The sequence below is a fragment of the Eubalaena glacialis genome, chromosome 7 (genome assembly GCF_028564815.1).
Source record: "Eubalaena glacialis isolate mEubGla1 chromosome 7, mEubGla1.1.hap2.+ XY, whole genome shotgun sequence".
Lineage (NCBI taxonomy): Eukaryota > Metazoa > Chordata > Mammalia > Artiodactyla > Balaenidae > Eubalaena > Eubalaena glacialis.
In genome coordinates, this window is record NC_083722.1 from 5,201,341 (window position 1) to 5,216,053 (window position 14,713).

Consider the following 14,713-nt stretch of genomic DNA (forward strand, 5'->3'; position numbering starts at 1 on the left):
TGGAGCAGAGGGCCAATCGGCTGTCCCTGAACTGCCCGGGTGGAAAGTTCCGCAGAGGAGGACTTAGGGGTGGGACTGTCGCCAGGAGGAGGGGGAGTTTGCGGGGCCCGCTGCGGCGTCCAGTGGGCAGGCATCCAGGTGGGGCGTCTGCAGCTCAGGGGACAGGTGAGGGCTGCAGCCGGATTTGAGTTGTGTAGGAGCTGAAGCTCTGGGGATCACTGAGGTCATGGGGGTGGGGAGGGGGAGAGAGAGAAGAAAGGGGGTTCCCAGCAGCTTTATGGGGTTACCCCTGGGGCAAAGAAACCACGCTCCCTATGCCTGCAGAGCCGCCTGTAGCAGCAGGAAACGGCACCCTCTCTACCCCTGCAAAAAGGTTAACCTACTTCGCGCTGAAGCCTGGGTTGGGGGGGGGGGTGCACACGTGTGTGCGATCAGGCAGGGCTCACAATCACTCATCTCTCGATAGCAAACACCTGTGTCTTCCTCCCTGTGCCCACCGTCGCTCGGGCCCACACACCCGATGGGGCACCCCCAGTTGGGCACTTGTTTGGTTCTTTTCATATGGTGGAGTGTATTTGTCCTTTTTCCCCGTTTCTTTTGCTTAGCTGAGCTGTGTCTCCTCAGCTAGACTGGAGGACGCGCGGGGCAGTTATCCTGTGCCCCCTCCAAACCTCAGCCCGGCGCCTGCACGTTGCAGTGATGCAGTGACTCGGGGTGTGCGTTTTGCAGACGGGGACAGAGCCCAGCTGGGCGGGCCCTGCGGGCCGTGTGGTCTGGGCAGCGGGGCGGGGACACAGTTTTGGGTCTCATCCGTCAAGCAGGTCAGCGCCAGGACTGGGGCTTCTGCCCAGGCCGCGTGGACATGCGAGTTCTCAGTGAATGAGTCCACCCACTGGCAGGGGGCAGGGGGCATATGCTGTGGCTCCGACCTTCACAGGTGCTGCGCGTGGCAGGCGGGGCTTCTCCCTGGGCGGCTCATTACGGTCACCTGGGGACTGTTCCCATCCGGTGATGGGGCCTCACCTGAGGCCCATTAAACGGTCTCTGGGGTGGGGCTCCACGCCGAGGGTTTTTAAAGCTCCCCGGAGCTTCCTACTGTGCAAAAGGCTGGGCCTGCCCAGCCTAGGGTGTCCTGAGGGCGACACAGGGACAGCTGATGGGATTCGGAGCCAGACAGACCTGGGTTCAAATCCCAGCCCCATGGTGACTCGGCTCCTCTGGATTTGATGTCTTCATCTCCAGAATGGGTGTTAAGTGCCCATTTCCCAGAACATCAGGTACATACAGAGCTTCAAGTACATCAAAGCCGCCTAAAATAATAGTCCTCAGGCCTCCCTGAGACCTGAGGCCTTCACCGAGTAGACCCTCAGCTTCTGTTCCAGGAACATGTGGGGAGAGGGAGGCCCCTTCAAGGGTGCCATGACCGGGACGGTGGCAGCCGTAGTCACACGGAGCTGGGGACGGAAAAGCCTTCCTTCTCCTTCTGATTATAGAGGAAAGGATTCATAGTCTCCCTGACGTGACCTCTGTGAGTGCTTCCACACCTTACACAAAATTGTCATCTATTATCTATTCGTTTGGAGACTTTCCGTTTTCTGAAAGGCAGCGGGGACCCTGAGTCGGGGAGGGGGCATCGTAGCTGGGACTGTTGCTGCCAAGCCTGCGTCGCGTCCCTCCCTCCAACGGTGGCTCCCCACCCGAGCCCTGGCCTGGCGGGGCCTGGGCTCCTCAGCGGTCCACGAGGAGCCATCCGAGGGAGGCGGGAGGCGCCAGAGGCCCGGTGCGTGGGTGAGGAAGGTTTGCTGCTGAGGGTCCTGCTTTGCCTTTGGAGTCCCCGGGTTGCTGGGCAAGGCCCTCTGCATTATGTCACACTGCAAGGTTGGCGTCGGCTGGGAAGCACTGGGCCCAGGGTTGAATTTTGTGTTGATACTAGAGATAGAGGCTCACCAAAAAGCTGCTTAGAAATCTAAAAATTTCTAGAGTTTGGAGGCTGCAAATGTTACATGTTTATCTGAAGATAAAGCTAACTGGACCACGAGGTAAGCAAGGGCAGCTTCAACTTGAGAGATGGTACTTAGACGATCAAAGCCCTTAACCACGTATATGATCAAGGTCATAGCTAAGGAAATACTGCCTGTTATGGGCTGAATTGTGTCCCCCCAGATTCAACCCCCAGCACCTCAGAGTGTGAGTGTATTTGGAGAGGGGCCTTTCAAAGGGTGATTAAGTTAGGGTGACCCTAATCCGATCTGACTGGTCTTATAAGAAGGGGGAGTTTGGACCCAGACACCAGGGATGTGTGTGCATGGTCCGTGTGAGGACACGGGGAGAAGATGCCCATCTACACGCCAAGGAGGGGGAGGCCTCAGGAGGAACCAACCCTGCCGACGCCTGGATCTCAGACCTCCAGCCTGCCCGGCCGGGACCCCTGGGCAGCGTGGCTCGGGTGCCTCACTTTCAGATCCGGGAGCGCCAGGCATTTCGTGATTGTATTAAGCACCACGCTCCTGGGCCTGAAACCTAGGAGGGGTGTGGAGAGAAGGAAGGTGCATCTGGTCAGATCTGAGTGCCCCAAAGATCACGACCGTCTGCCCACCAGGGCCTGAGAAGAGCCGTGGGGCTTCCTTTGCTCTGGCTGGAATCTTCCAAACCTCAGATCGGCGCCTCCTCAGAGGTGCCCGTGTCCCAGCTGCAGCCTCACCCACCGGGGAGCTCATCAGCAAAGCAAACACCTAGAATCCAGGGCGGAGCGCGGGGTGGGAGAGAGTTAGCAGCCTCTCAGGGGGCTGATGTGCTCTGAAGTGTCTCTTGGCTCAGGAATGACCCCGACGTACCCACCCCCTGAAAAGCGCTGCCTGGCCCCCTGTCACCCCCTCCCCTCAGTGAGTCTCAAACTTCGAATCCACCTGTAGAGTTTGTTTGAAACTGCAGATTCCTGGGCCAGCTCCCCGAGACTCTGCTGTAGGTCTGGGGGATGTTCCAGGTGATTCCACACGTGGGGTTCACGGGCCACCCCTGAGGCGCGCTTCCCCCGGGCGAGTGTGTCTCTGCACCTGTGTCCATATCACCCACCGGCCGGATCCCCTTCCTCGCCATCTCTTCTGTTCCTCAGCTCCTGCCTCCCCCCCTGCTCTGCACTTGCAGGCTCAGCTCAGAGCACCTCCCCCGACAATCCGACGCCTCTCGTGCCCCCCTCCCAGCCCGCCCCCGGCCCGGCCCGCTCTTGCCGCACAGTTACGGCCTGGCCGGTGCAAAGACAGGGACCAGGGACGGTCCTGTGCATCCCTGACCGCCGAGGCATGGCACTCAGCAAGAGGTGGACGCTTGTCGGTAGCCTTTCGGTTCAATTTATTTCCGTCCAATCCGATTCAGTGCAGTTCAACTCAATTCACGTCAGCATAATAAGAGCCTGTCGTGAGCCCAGCACACAGACGCGGGCCTCCGCCTGGGGGAAGGGCCCGTCACCTGGACGCGTGCCCACACGAAGAAGCATCCCTCATCTCGGCACCAAGCCCTCCCCGCCCGGCTCGTCTCTGAACGTCCCCTACGTCGACACCGGCAGCCGCTAAGATGTGTGTTCCAGCCACCACGTCGCGGGCTGGCATCCCGCCCGGGTCGCCGTCCCCGTGACGGGGAAGCGCGGGCCAGACGGAGCAGCCGGCGGCATGGGGCCCCGGGTCCACGCGTCCTCCCGCGGGCGGAGGACACATCGCACAGCAGCTGCGCCACAGAGGCCACTGAGCCCTGCCACACAGCCAGCGCGGCGGTGGCTCCTCCGCAGAGCCCGCCGAGGGTCCCGCCGAGGGGCCGGCGCCGTCCCGAGTTTCACAAGGAGCAGAGAGGCCGGCGTCCTTCTGCAGCAAGCAGCCTTGGTGGCGGGGCCCGGCCCGCATGGCGAGGGATGGCGGCGCTGCGGGAGGGCCGGTGACATCAGTGCGCCTCCCCCCTCCTGCGTCTGAAACAACAAAGGGAGACGGTCAGCTCCTGGGCGGCCTCCCTGCGGGGTCGGCGCGCGGGGCGGCCGGCGAGGCCGGGCCGAATGACGCTTCGTGCAGCTCTTTCGGGTCCAGATGCCTCTCAAGACAAAAGCCCCGGAGAATCCCCTTCCTCCCACCCCGCCCCCCATGAAGAAACAAATGGAAAAGTCTCGGATTGGGGGCCAGTTTCTAAAATGAGTCTATTCTGCGACTTCCAGAAGAAATCTTTATTGGGATTAGTCAGACTTTCATGCTCGGAGTGAGAATCTGGCATGAAAAGAAGCCCAAAGCGTAGCCACGCTCCAGGCGTAAAGCAAAAACCCACCCAGGCTCGTCCGGAGAGATCTGGAGGGCTCGGCTCTGTAACTAGAGCGGCGCCCAGAGTCTCACTCATTCTTGCATTCACTCAGCAGACATTTGTCGAGCACCCGCTCCGTGCCAGGTCTGGACTGGGGCCTGCGGGAGGGCAGGGCGGCCTGGGTCCCCTGAGGCCGGTGCCCGGGGCGTGGCGGGCCTAAGGAAGCTTCCCTCGAGGAGGAGGAGGAGCCGGGAGACCACGCAGGGCCCCACCTTTGCCCGCGGTCCGCGCCCACGTCACAGGGACCGACAGGAAGGGCCGGGCGCCCTGCCGCGTGGCTCCTGCCGAAAGGGCGCGACCTGAGCCCAGTCACGAGGACGCAGCACACAAGGCCCGGCCGGGGACACGCGGAGCTACCGGCCCGCACTCCCTCAAGGCGCCCGTGTCCCGAAAGGCCGAGGAATCGTCCAGACCCAAGGGGCCCACGGACACGTGACAAGTGCACGGACCGCGTGAACCCGGACCGGCCCCCGAAGCAGGAGGACGGGCCGGGGGCGGTGCTGGGCCAGGTGGCGAGCGCTGGCCGTGGCCTGTGGCCTGGCAGTCACCGCACCGGTGTGGCACGTCCCCTGGTCAGAGAGCGTGCCCGTTCCCGGGAGGGGTCAGGGACGGTGCGGGTCTCGTGCAGGTCTGTCTGTAGCGAAGGTCAGCAGTTAAGGATCTGGGTGAAGGCGGAGGGTGTGGGAATTCCTTTGCAGTGTTTCGCAGCTTTTCTCCAAGGTCCAAACTGTATGAAAATTAAAGGCTGCTCCCAGACTCGGTGCGGCCGAGCGGGTGAGGGCAGGGCACCGGCGCCCCGTGTAGGCGGAGGGCGCGGAGGGCGCGGAGGGCGCGGAGGGCGCGGAGGGCGCGGAGGGCGCGGAGGGCGCGGAGGGCGGGCGGGCGTGCGAGGCTGGAGGCGGAGGGGGCTTGGGTTCAGAGGTCGCACGGAGACAGCAACAGAGGTTTGGGTCCGGCTCCTGCAGGCCGTGGGAGGGACCGGGCCGTGGCCGAGGGTCCCGGTGGCGCCTCGTGGCCGGGGTTGGGGGGACCGGACCGCGGTGGCACCGCAGGCACGGCCACCACGTGGGCGCCGCGTGTGTCCCCTGCTCACCGGCCAGGGGGGAGCCCACCCACTGGGGACCAGGGCCGCGTCCCAGGGGCTGTTAGCAGGTGACGTGCAGGGGGACCCGTCAGAAGGGGCTTTCCTGTGGCGGTGATGGCGCCACGGAGTCAGGACATCCCGAAGGAGGTGGTTCAGGGAAGGAGCCCCCCGTCCCGCGTTGAGCTTGAGGTGTCTGTGGGACACGGGGGTTTGGCGGGGCGGGTCCGGGTGCGGGGCAGAGCCGCCTGTGTCAGCTCCCGGGGGGCCTCGCCACCTCTCATGAGCCGGGTGGCCGCGGGCAAGTGGCTCTGTCCATGGACACCTTGGTCTACATGCCTCAGCAGTAACTGGTGATACTAGATCCTCAGACGGGGCTGGGGGCCCCGAGCATTGAGAGTCAACACGAGGGAGATGCTTAGAAGAGGCCCCGGGTCAGAGGAAGCGCTCACCACCTCCCCGGCGGCCACCACCATCCTCAGTTGGCCTCAGGCATCCAACACGAGGAGAGGAGACAACGGCGGGGGGCAGTGAAGCAGCCCCATTTCTGTACAAGGACAGGGGGGCCACTCAGGTCCAGGCTGACACCACTGGCTGCAGCGCGTGTGCTGTCCTGCCACAAGCTAGTCCAGGGCTTCCCGAGGGCAAGCAGGGCAGGCTGGCCCGCTGCTCTGCAGCCAGCAGGACCGCCAGGCGAGACCTAGACTCTCCTGGCGAATGTTTCGCAGTGCAGTTGTGGGAGCACCGGTGGCGGGCATTAAAATGCAGATTCCTGGGCGGAATTCGGCAGCTCTGGCCACGGCGCCCTAGGCAAACCTCCACTCCTCCACCCCCAATCTTACGGGCAGCAAGGTTGGTGAATGCCGCCTAAGAGCAAGAAATAATTGTTGAAGTGATTCGTTTGGAGGGAGAAGGAATGGCAATTATTTTCATCCTTTATCTCAAGCAATCATTTTGGACCCTTTAATTTCCATTATTCAATAAAACAGGTAAAGATTTAAGTGGGCAGACAATTCCCATCATTTTAATAAAGGCGCTGTTTCCTTGGGAAAAAATTAGGTTGAGGTAGTTATTATTACTTTTTACTTGAGCCTGGATAAAAGATTTTTGACAAAGGAAGGTGTGATAGAGGTCTTCACACACACACAAGACAGTTGTAAGGGAGAGAAAGCAGATTTTTTAAAGATGATCTGGAGGGCAGAACTAGGACACAGACCGCAAGGAAGTTGATCTGGGCTCCAGCAAGAACTGTCTACTAGCTGAGCTGTCCAAAGATGGGATAGGCCACCTGGCCAGGTGGCCAGAAAGCTGGCCTAGATGACTCTGTGGATTCTTTCCAGCTCTAATATTATATGAGGCTCTATTAAGTACAGAAAAAAATATAAGGACCACACCTTTTAAACAGAATTTCACCGTTTTAGGGAAAAAAAAGTTGATGATGATGGTTTTCAGTTGGCTGACAAATGAACATTGTTTATGGAATGAGGAAAAAATACATTCCTAGTAGTGAAAATGAGGTTACTCTGGGCCAGGCACTGGGATGGCTTGCTTTTCTCATGCAGTATCTTTAACAAATCCAACCAAACACGTGGCGTATAGTGAGGGCTGTACATTCATTGAACGTTAATAACTAATAATTTTAGTTACGATTATCCCCATTTTAGAGAAGAAGACACAGGTGGGACCGATTAGGTGACTTGTGTAAGATTGCTAAGTGGGTGAGTCTGGATTCAGACAAGGGCTGTTAACCATCATACTCATGTCCAAAGAGAGAAAGTACTTCACGAGTGCATCCGAAGTAAACACGTGTGTGTGGACGTGATGCAGGCAGAGCAGTGGCTTTGTCTGAGACCAAGTTTCTCTTGGGAGACAAGGCTCCAGAGAGCACGTGCTATGTGTGTTTGGCCAGCTCTCCAGGTGACATGATCACTCAATCCAAGTCACTTCATTGACGTCTTAGCAAAAGCAGTAATTTTCATTTTAGTCCCGTGTTTGGTTTGGGGTGGAGGTGGAGCACAGGATGCCCAGGCCGGTGGGTTGCAGAGTTTGGAGTAGGTGGCTTGCTTTCGGGGAGGACAACTCCTAACAGTCTTTCTGGCGATGCCTTGGGGCGGCCCTGGGAATGAACCGTCACGGCTGTACCACCCGTGAGCAGCAGAGGGCAGCAGAACACACCCGTGCAGACAGGTTTCAGGGGGCCTGGGAGTCAGGGTTCTGCTTCAAAATGTTTCCCTGTCATTTGGAGGATTCTTGCAGAGGAGGACTACTACTGATTTAAAGTTATGATGCAGGTAGTGAACTATTCCCTTCTGAGAAAGTTAGCAACTTTTTTTTAAGTCTTAATGACACAGCTAGCCTCCTGACTTGAAACTCTCCTTTTGGAGCTGTCACCTCTGATAGCTTATCTCATTGTCTCAACTTGATATAATTTGCCAAACTTGGATTATACGTTTAACGAAAACTATTTAAGGTTACAATTCACTCACGATTTGGGAACTTACTTGATTGTGTGAAGCTCGGCTGTGACACCCTATTGTTTCACTTCCTTTTCTGGAACTCACACACGGGATTTCACTTGAGCCACCTTCCCGGCAACTCCTGGGCACTCGCTTGCCAGTTTCCTTGGCTCTGTTTGGTAAATGCCTCCTGGTGGAGCTGCGGCCCCCGTCCCTCCCTAGAATCCTCACCGCGCAGATGAGGCCAGCAAGTCAACCTCCTTTCTCCTGGGTTTTCAGTGAATGGGGACCGTGTGGCCACCGGGAGAACCTCCGTATTACGAGGGAGGCAACAGAATTCTGTGAAGGCTCGGGACACAGACCAGCCCGCGTTCCAGTCTCAGCTTTGCCACTTCACAGTCAACCATGTCGTAGTACGTCACTGGACTCGTACATTCAGTTTCCTCATCTGCAAGACGGGGGTGTTACCTACTTCACTGCAGGGCTGTGAGGTTAATTCGTATTTATTAAACACCTACCACATGCCAGGTACCGTTCCAAGACTTGGGGACCCGGTAACTGGAAACTCTTGCTGTCACGAAGCTTAAAATTTGAAAAGGGGGTGACGGGCAGCGGAAGGGCCAGGGAGCGGTGAGGGACGAGGCCGACACCCAGGGTGGCGCGAGGCGTCGGGAGGGCAGGCGCCCTGGACGAGGGGAGGCTGCGGGGGGCGTCTGGGCAGAGGGAGTCACTGCCGCGGCAGGGGGTGGGGCCGTGTGGGCACCAGGGCTGGGAGGGCCGGCAGTGCCGAGCACGGGCTGGCACAGGCCCAGATGGAGATGCAGGTGGTTTATTAATGTGAAGGCGTAACAGATGAGAAGCAAGCCTGGGTGCTGTCCAAGGAAAACTCTTTTGAGGATTTTCTACCAATCCATCTTGATTTTCTCTGAGTATGTAAAGCGACAGAAACATCTAAGTTTTCGAATGGGCTCACTTTCTTTCTGGGCTACAGCCAAGCTGCCTACAACCATTGCGATTATTATACTCATCGTAGGAGGCTCAAATAAATTTAACACTTATGTTTATTTCTTCCATTCTAAAATATAAGCACATTACAAACACTTTGAAAAGGAAAAAAAAATCCACCACTCTACCACAAAAACTGCTTTAGCGTTTTGTGTATTTCTTTTCAGACTTTGGACTAATCTGAAATTTACTTAATACTGAGCGTTTCAAGCACTGTAGAGAAGAAATGAAAATGCTGGTTCTTACTGCCCTAATATTTTTTGATTCATTTCCTTTCAGCAGAAAAGACTAAAAATATTACATAGTTACAAAGACTAAATCGCCAGAGTATGCACAGCTTCTAATCAAAAGTTACTTTTTCTATGAAGAACACATTAATTCAGCTCTACCACTTACAACAAAATCATGAAAAGAAGGAAATTCTCGGTACTGACTCAGTGATATACTGATGAAGTTAAACCAAAGAGGCATCTCTGCTTACTTAAAAACGTTTAAATGGTCAGAGTATGTAGTCTCTAATTACTGGGAACCGAAACTTAATATGCGCACACACGTACATACGTACGCGCGTGTGTGTGTGTGTGTGTGTGTGTGTGTGTGTCGGGGGGAGGTGTCTTATAACCATCATTTGAAAAGTCAAAGAGCTCACAGCCAAACAGCACATGTAAAGCTCATCTTAAATCTTCTTCATTCTAAAACAAAACTTGTTACTTGAAATGTCTAAATTCTGTATGTTGAAAATATGTAAAGCTTTTTACAAATTCCAGAGAGAAATTAAGATCAAGGTCATAGCTTCCTTTCTTTGCTTAATATTTTAGATGCACTTTGTGCTCAAAGATGAAGACCTAGCAGTAAAACGCACTGGCACGTTACAAATCATTCTGTATTGAATGCAAATCCTTTCAAGATCAGCTTTAATTAGTGATATGCAAATAAAGAGATGCGTTTGAAGATGAGTTTAGGCAGTAGGTTGGACCAATGGAAATAACCAAGAAAAAAGGGTGTTCTTGGGTTTACCAAACTGGAAAAACTGTGATTTCCAAATACTCACTGAGCAGGAACTTTTCTCAAATGTTTCATTAACTAGTCAGTCCTAAAGGTGGCCAGATAACTTTCTCGCAGTCACCAGATAAAACCCACACTGCAGAAGAACGTTTTGTCATAAATAGCCTGATTAAAATACACTGCCCGCTAGAATTAAAATAGCAGACACCCAAGACCTCTTGCAGTGAAGTAGGAAATGTAAAAAAAAAGTATTTTGAACCAGAGGTATTTTTGCCTATACTGAATAGATTCGGATTTCTTTAAAGTTCTTAAGTTGTTAAGATTTTGAAATGGAGAGAACTGAAATCTAATTCATAGCAGAGGTAAATTAGTAAGAATGTATTAAATATTTAAGGGCAAATCACTGTACCTGGGCCTCTTTAAGATTTAATGTTTAATAAACATTAATAAACATTTAATAAACAGGAGTCATGTTACTGAAGAAGGACAGAGATTTATGGAGGGAAATACACATCGGTGACTCGTTGGTTTGGGGTTACAGTAAAACATTTACGTGAAAGTGAATCACGGGCAGTTAGAAGGGCAGGGGGAATCCAAGGGCCGGCGTCCAGGGTCTAGACGCACAGGTCAAGGCTGGCGAGGAGGGAGCGGAGATTCCAGGAGAGGTCTTTGGGGCAGAAGCTGGGTTGAAAAGAAGTTAGAAGACTGAAGGCCCAGTGAAGAAGGGGAAGCCCGAAGCCCAGGAGGACCGGGACCGGAACCGGAACAGCCAGAGGGGCAAGAGAACACGCCAGGCCAGGCCCGGAGAGAACTCTCCCGAGGATCTGGAGACGGGACTTGGTGCGAGGAACGGAGGCGCCTCGGGCAGGCGGCTGCGGGCGCGGGCAAGCCCTCGAGGCACAGACACGGCGGGGCGGCTACGGCCTCTCGCCGCTGGTCCCTGAAAGGAGAGTCTTCAGGCGCCACCAGGTGTGCTGTCCGGGAGGAATGCGACGAAGGCAGGTCCCCCACTGGAGCCACCCTCGCGCCACCGTGCGCCCTGCAGCTTCGGGACAGCAGCCTCAGCTGCTCCGGGTCACGCTTCCACTCCGTGGGGACAGAGGCCACCCCTCGCAGGGGCACATTTTAAAAACACGTGGCGGTATTTTAACTGTGAGACGGTCACTCGGTCGTGAACAGGATGAGAAAGTCACGCAAGACCGGAAAGTACTGCAAGTCTGACACTCAAGTGCCCGGCGTCGCAGGGGCCCCAAGCCTGCTGCCCGCTCGCCGGGGCGCCGAGGACCCCGCCCCGCGGGCGATGGCGGCGCGTCCCCGGGAGACCGGAGCCGGCGGCCGGGCGTTCACGTACGCTCGACAGGAACCCTGACTTACACCACAGAAGGGACCTACCTCGGAGAGAAACTGCCAAGCAAATCCTACGGGGCGCGACCAGAACGCGGTGCGGTGTCTCGCGCGTCAGCCGCAGCGCAGCACATCCGCAGGCGTCGGGGCGGAGCCGGCGGGCTGGGCGGATCAGCGAGACGGCGTGCGGGGCCGCGGCGACCTGACGCGCATCTGCGCCCCCCGAACGCTGCTCCCGACCAACACGTTTCTCACGCTCCTCTCTAACGTGCTTTTAGAGCTTGAGCACCTGTTTTGACAAATGTGACTCAGATGGATGATCGGACCAATGGATTTCTGAAAAAACGTTAAGACCGATGATCTTTGGGTGGCTCGGTCTGAGGCTGTAAGAAATTCTGAGAGGCGTTTCAGAAATGTTTTTTGAACGGCGGGCGACGGCATCACTGGAACGTGTGCAGCCTCCCCAAGTGTTCCGAGAGCTGCGTGTGCAGGCTCTTACACCCCGGGCAGCCCCGGAACGCTGGTTCATTAGTAGACCCATTATTAGAGCTGGCCCCCTTGCATGTCCATCTTAAGGCGTTTGCTCTTTCGTTAAAAACGAACACTGTTTCACTTTTCTATTCGGTAGAGTTTAACCATCACTCCACAACGAAGCCCAAAAAGCACTACCCGCACCTGCCTCGCGCACGCTTCACGGGCTGTTCCTGCAACACGGCGTTTGTGGCGGCACTCACCCACGTGCCGGGCCGTGTCCTCGGCACCTCATAACCCCGGGGGTCAGGCACCCCAGGCTGAAGCCCAGTGCCTCCAACTCAGAAGAGGGAGCCGGGATTTGAACCCAAGCAGACCGACGCGAGTCCATTCTATACCGCAGTCCTCTTTCTTTTTGCTAAAGTAGATTTAAGGAGAAAAAATCACTTGACGTTGTATTAGGCAAAGGTACGAATCAAACTGGGACTTCCAGGTGTTTCTCAATGTGAAAAACACACCGAGACGCCAGAGGTGAGCTGCCTTCTCACCGTCACCACTGGTTCCTGGCCAGGGCAGACTCCGTCCTAATCCCCAGGCCGGCACACCACGCGGCCCCACCTCTCTCTGTTCAGCCTCACAGAACTGCCAACAATAGATACTGGGTTATCAGCAGGACTCCTGAACACAGCCCTCTGGAAGACGGCCAGTAAACACTGGCCCCCGTTTCCTTGTCTTCTTCAAACCCTTGTGTTAGGTTTCCACGTGAGGGCTGTGAACTAGAAGCCGGGACAAAAGGCCAGCAAGACACGAAGATCACGGCCCAGCAGACAGGCCAATGAGACAGGATGAGGTGATCAGTCGTTCACAGGTACCGTAACAGAAAGCTACGTGAGGGGCGGGAGGGGATCAAGGAGGGCCTAGCCAAGTCATCTTCAGCTGTGGTTTCTGAACTTTAAATAAGGGCTGTCCTTCCTGTGTTCTCCAGGTGATGCTAGGTTTCCTTTTTAATGCTCCATTGTGCCCTACTGAGGGAAACCGCTGTCTGAACAGGAAGACACGACAGATGCCTAACCCGCTTCCCAGCTCCATCCCCGTGTGTGTAGCCCGAGAACAGGGAGATCATCACTCTCACCTCTAACACGAAGGTGAGTCTTTCAGTCCTTGAAAATTCAAACTAGAAAACCCACCTTGAAGAAAATGTTTTTAACCACGATTTTGAAATAACCATGAGGTTATTTGAACTTGCTAGTCGCTGGATTCCAGAAAACCAAGTATTTGTTTAAGCTGCCCGAATGCTTGGTTTTTATAAAGTCTCCATCTTAAACCTGGTACAGGGAAGAGAATATATAAGATCCAGAGTAAGACGGGTCTGAATCCAGAGTCAGTACAAAACCTCGCACAAGCTTCTTAAACTCGGAGGTTTCGGTTTTTCCCATGTGTATAAAATGAACAGTTATCACCTTCTTTCAGTGGGTTGTTGTGAAGGTTTATGAGATGATAAATGGAAAGGCCCAACGGAACACAGTACATGGCTGATGTTTAATAAATGAGCTCCTTTCCTACTGCCTTAAAAAAAAAAAAAAAGCAGCTAAATGGTACCCAAACCCTAATCATATTCCTGTATGATTCCAAAATCTAAAAGAAAAAAAAACTCTAAAACTTCAGATTATGTAATTAACTACTGTGTAAGTCCAGCCTTTTGTGGAAATGGAAAAGGAGTAAGAAAGAGTCCTGAAAAAATTATTTAGATGTTCACAAGTCAGTCCCCAAGTTTTGTTCTTCCCTCCTGTTCTCTTCTAAGGATGATGCTTACGAATACAGATCAGCCTGACAACAGAACCTACATTCCATTCACTTGAATAACCAGGGTCTTGTTTATGTGTCAAGTTGCTCTTCACTAAGCTGGAGATACTAGTTCAAAGAAAAGTAAGATTTTATTTAATAAAATTAGAGCAAATTTATTCATTTTACAGCTATAAATGATGCCGTCCAAAACTGTGGTAAATTACTTCAAGTGTATCTGGAAATGTCTTTAAATGCAAGGGTGTAACTTATCAAAATCTTGCAGAAATGATGTGTATTGCGCCAAGTTCATTGGTTAAAAAAAAAAAAAAAAGTTATTTAAATGCTCTAGCCAAATAAATTTTCCTTCATACCAAGGGTATGGATATCATTGTACCACAAAAAATGAATGCTATATAAGAGCCTCACATACTGTTACATTTATCTACTCCTGCACCTCCAAAATAGCACCAGTCATTAAGGAAAGGCTTCAATATCACATCACCACCGTTTGCTTCTTCCCAACAGAGCCAAAACACAATTCCAGGCTCATGAACTGCAAATACACCTTTAGGGCAGGGCAGTGGCTTTTAAAATTTTTTTTTTTTTAAAGACGTAAATTTGCCTTTTCCTCCTATGAAAGTCACTATTTTCTGAAGCTTATTTAAAATGAAAAACTTCACTAGAGTCAAGTCAATGATCCTTTCCCTCTGATTTCTCTTTTCCTCAGGCTTCTACCTTGGAGGTACCATTTCCCTCTTCAAGGGGGCAGGAACAGTCTTACAAGTCACTTACTATGTAAGACCATGAAATGAATGATGCAGCTGTACAACCAAGGTGAGATCCATGCTTTATGAACACATTATTCTCACACGTCCCAGTGACAGACTTAATACACAAGATTCTCAGTTCATTTTACAGACTCTGGAACCAAGTTGTTCAAAAGATGAATTCTGAAACCATGGTTGGTGTAGCAAATTAATATATCAAAACAAACAAAAACTTCAAATATTTACATTTAAAAAAGACATTTAAAAAACAGGCTACTTATTAAGTAAGTGTGCTTGAACAAACCATGTGTGGAATTGAATTCCATTCATTATGGAGTTAGTTTCTGTTAAACACTGACACTACAGAGACCCCGGGATCTGAGGACTTAAGAATTTAAGTGTTCCCAATCTATGCTAAAAAATAAAATATGACAGATGATTTCCGTGCGCTAAGTTGCACCTCA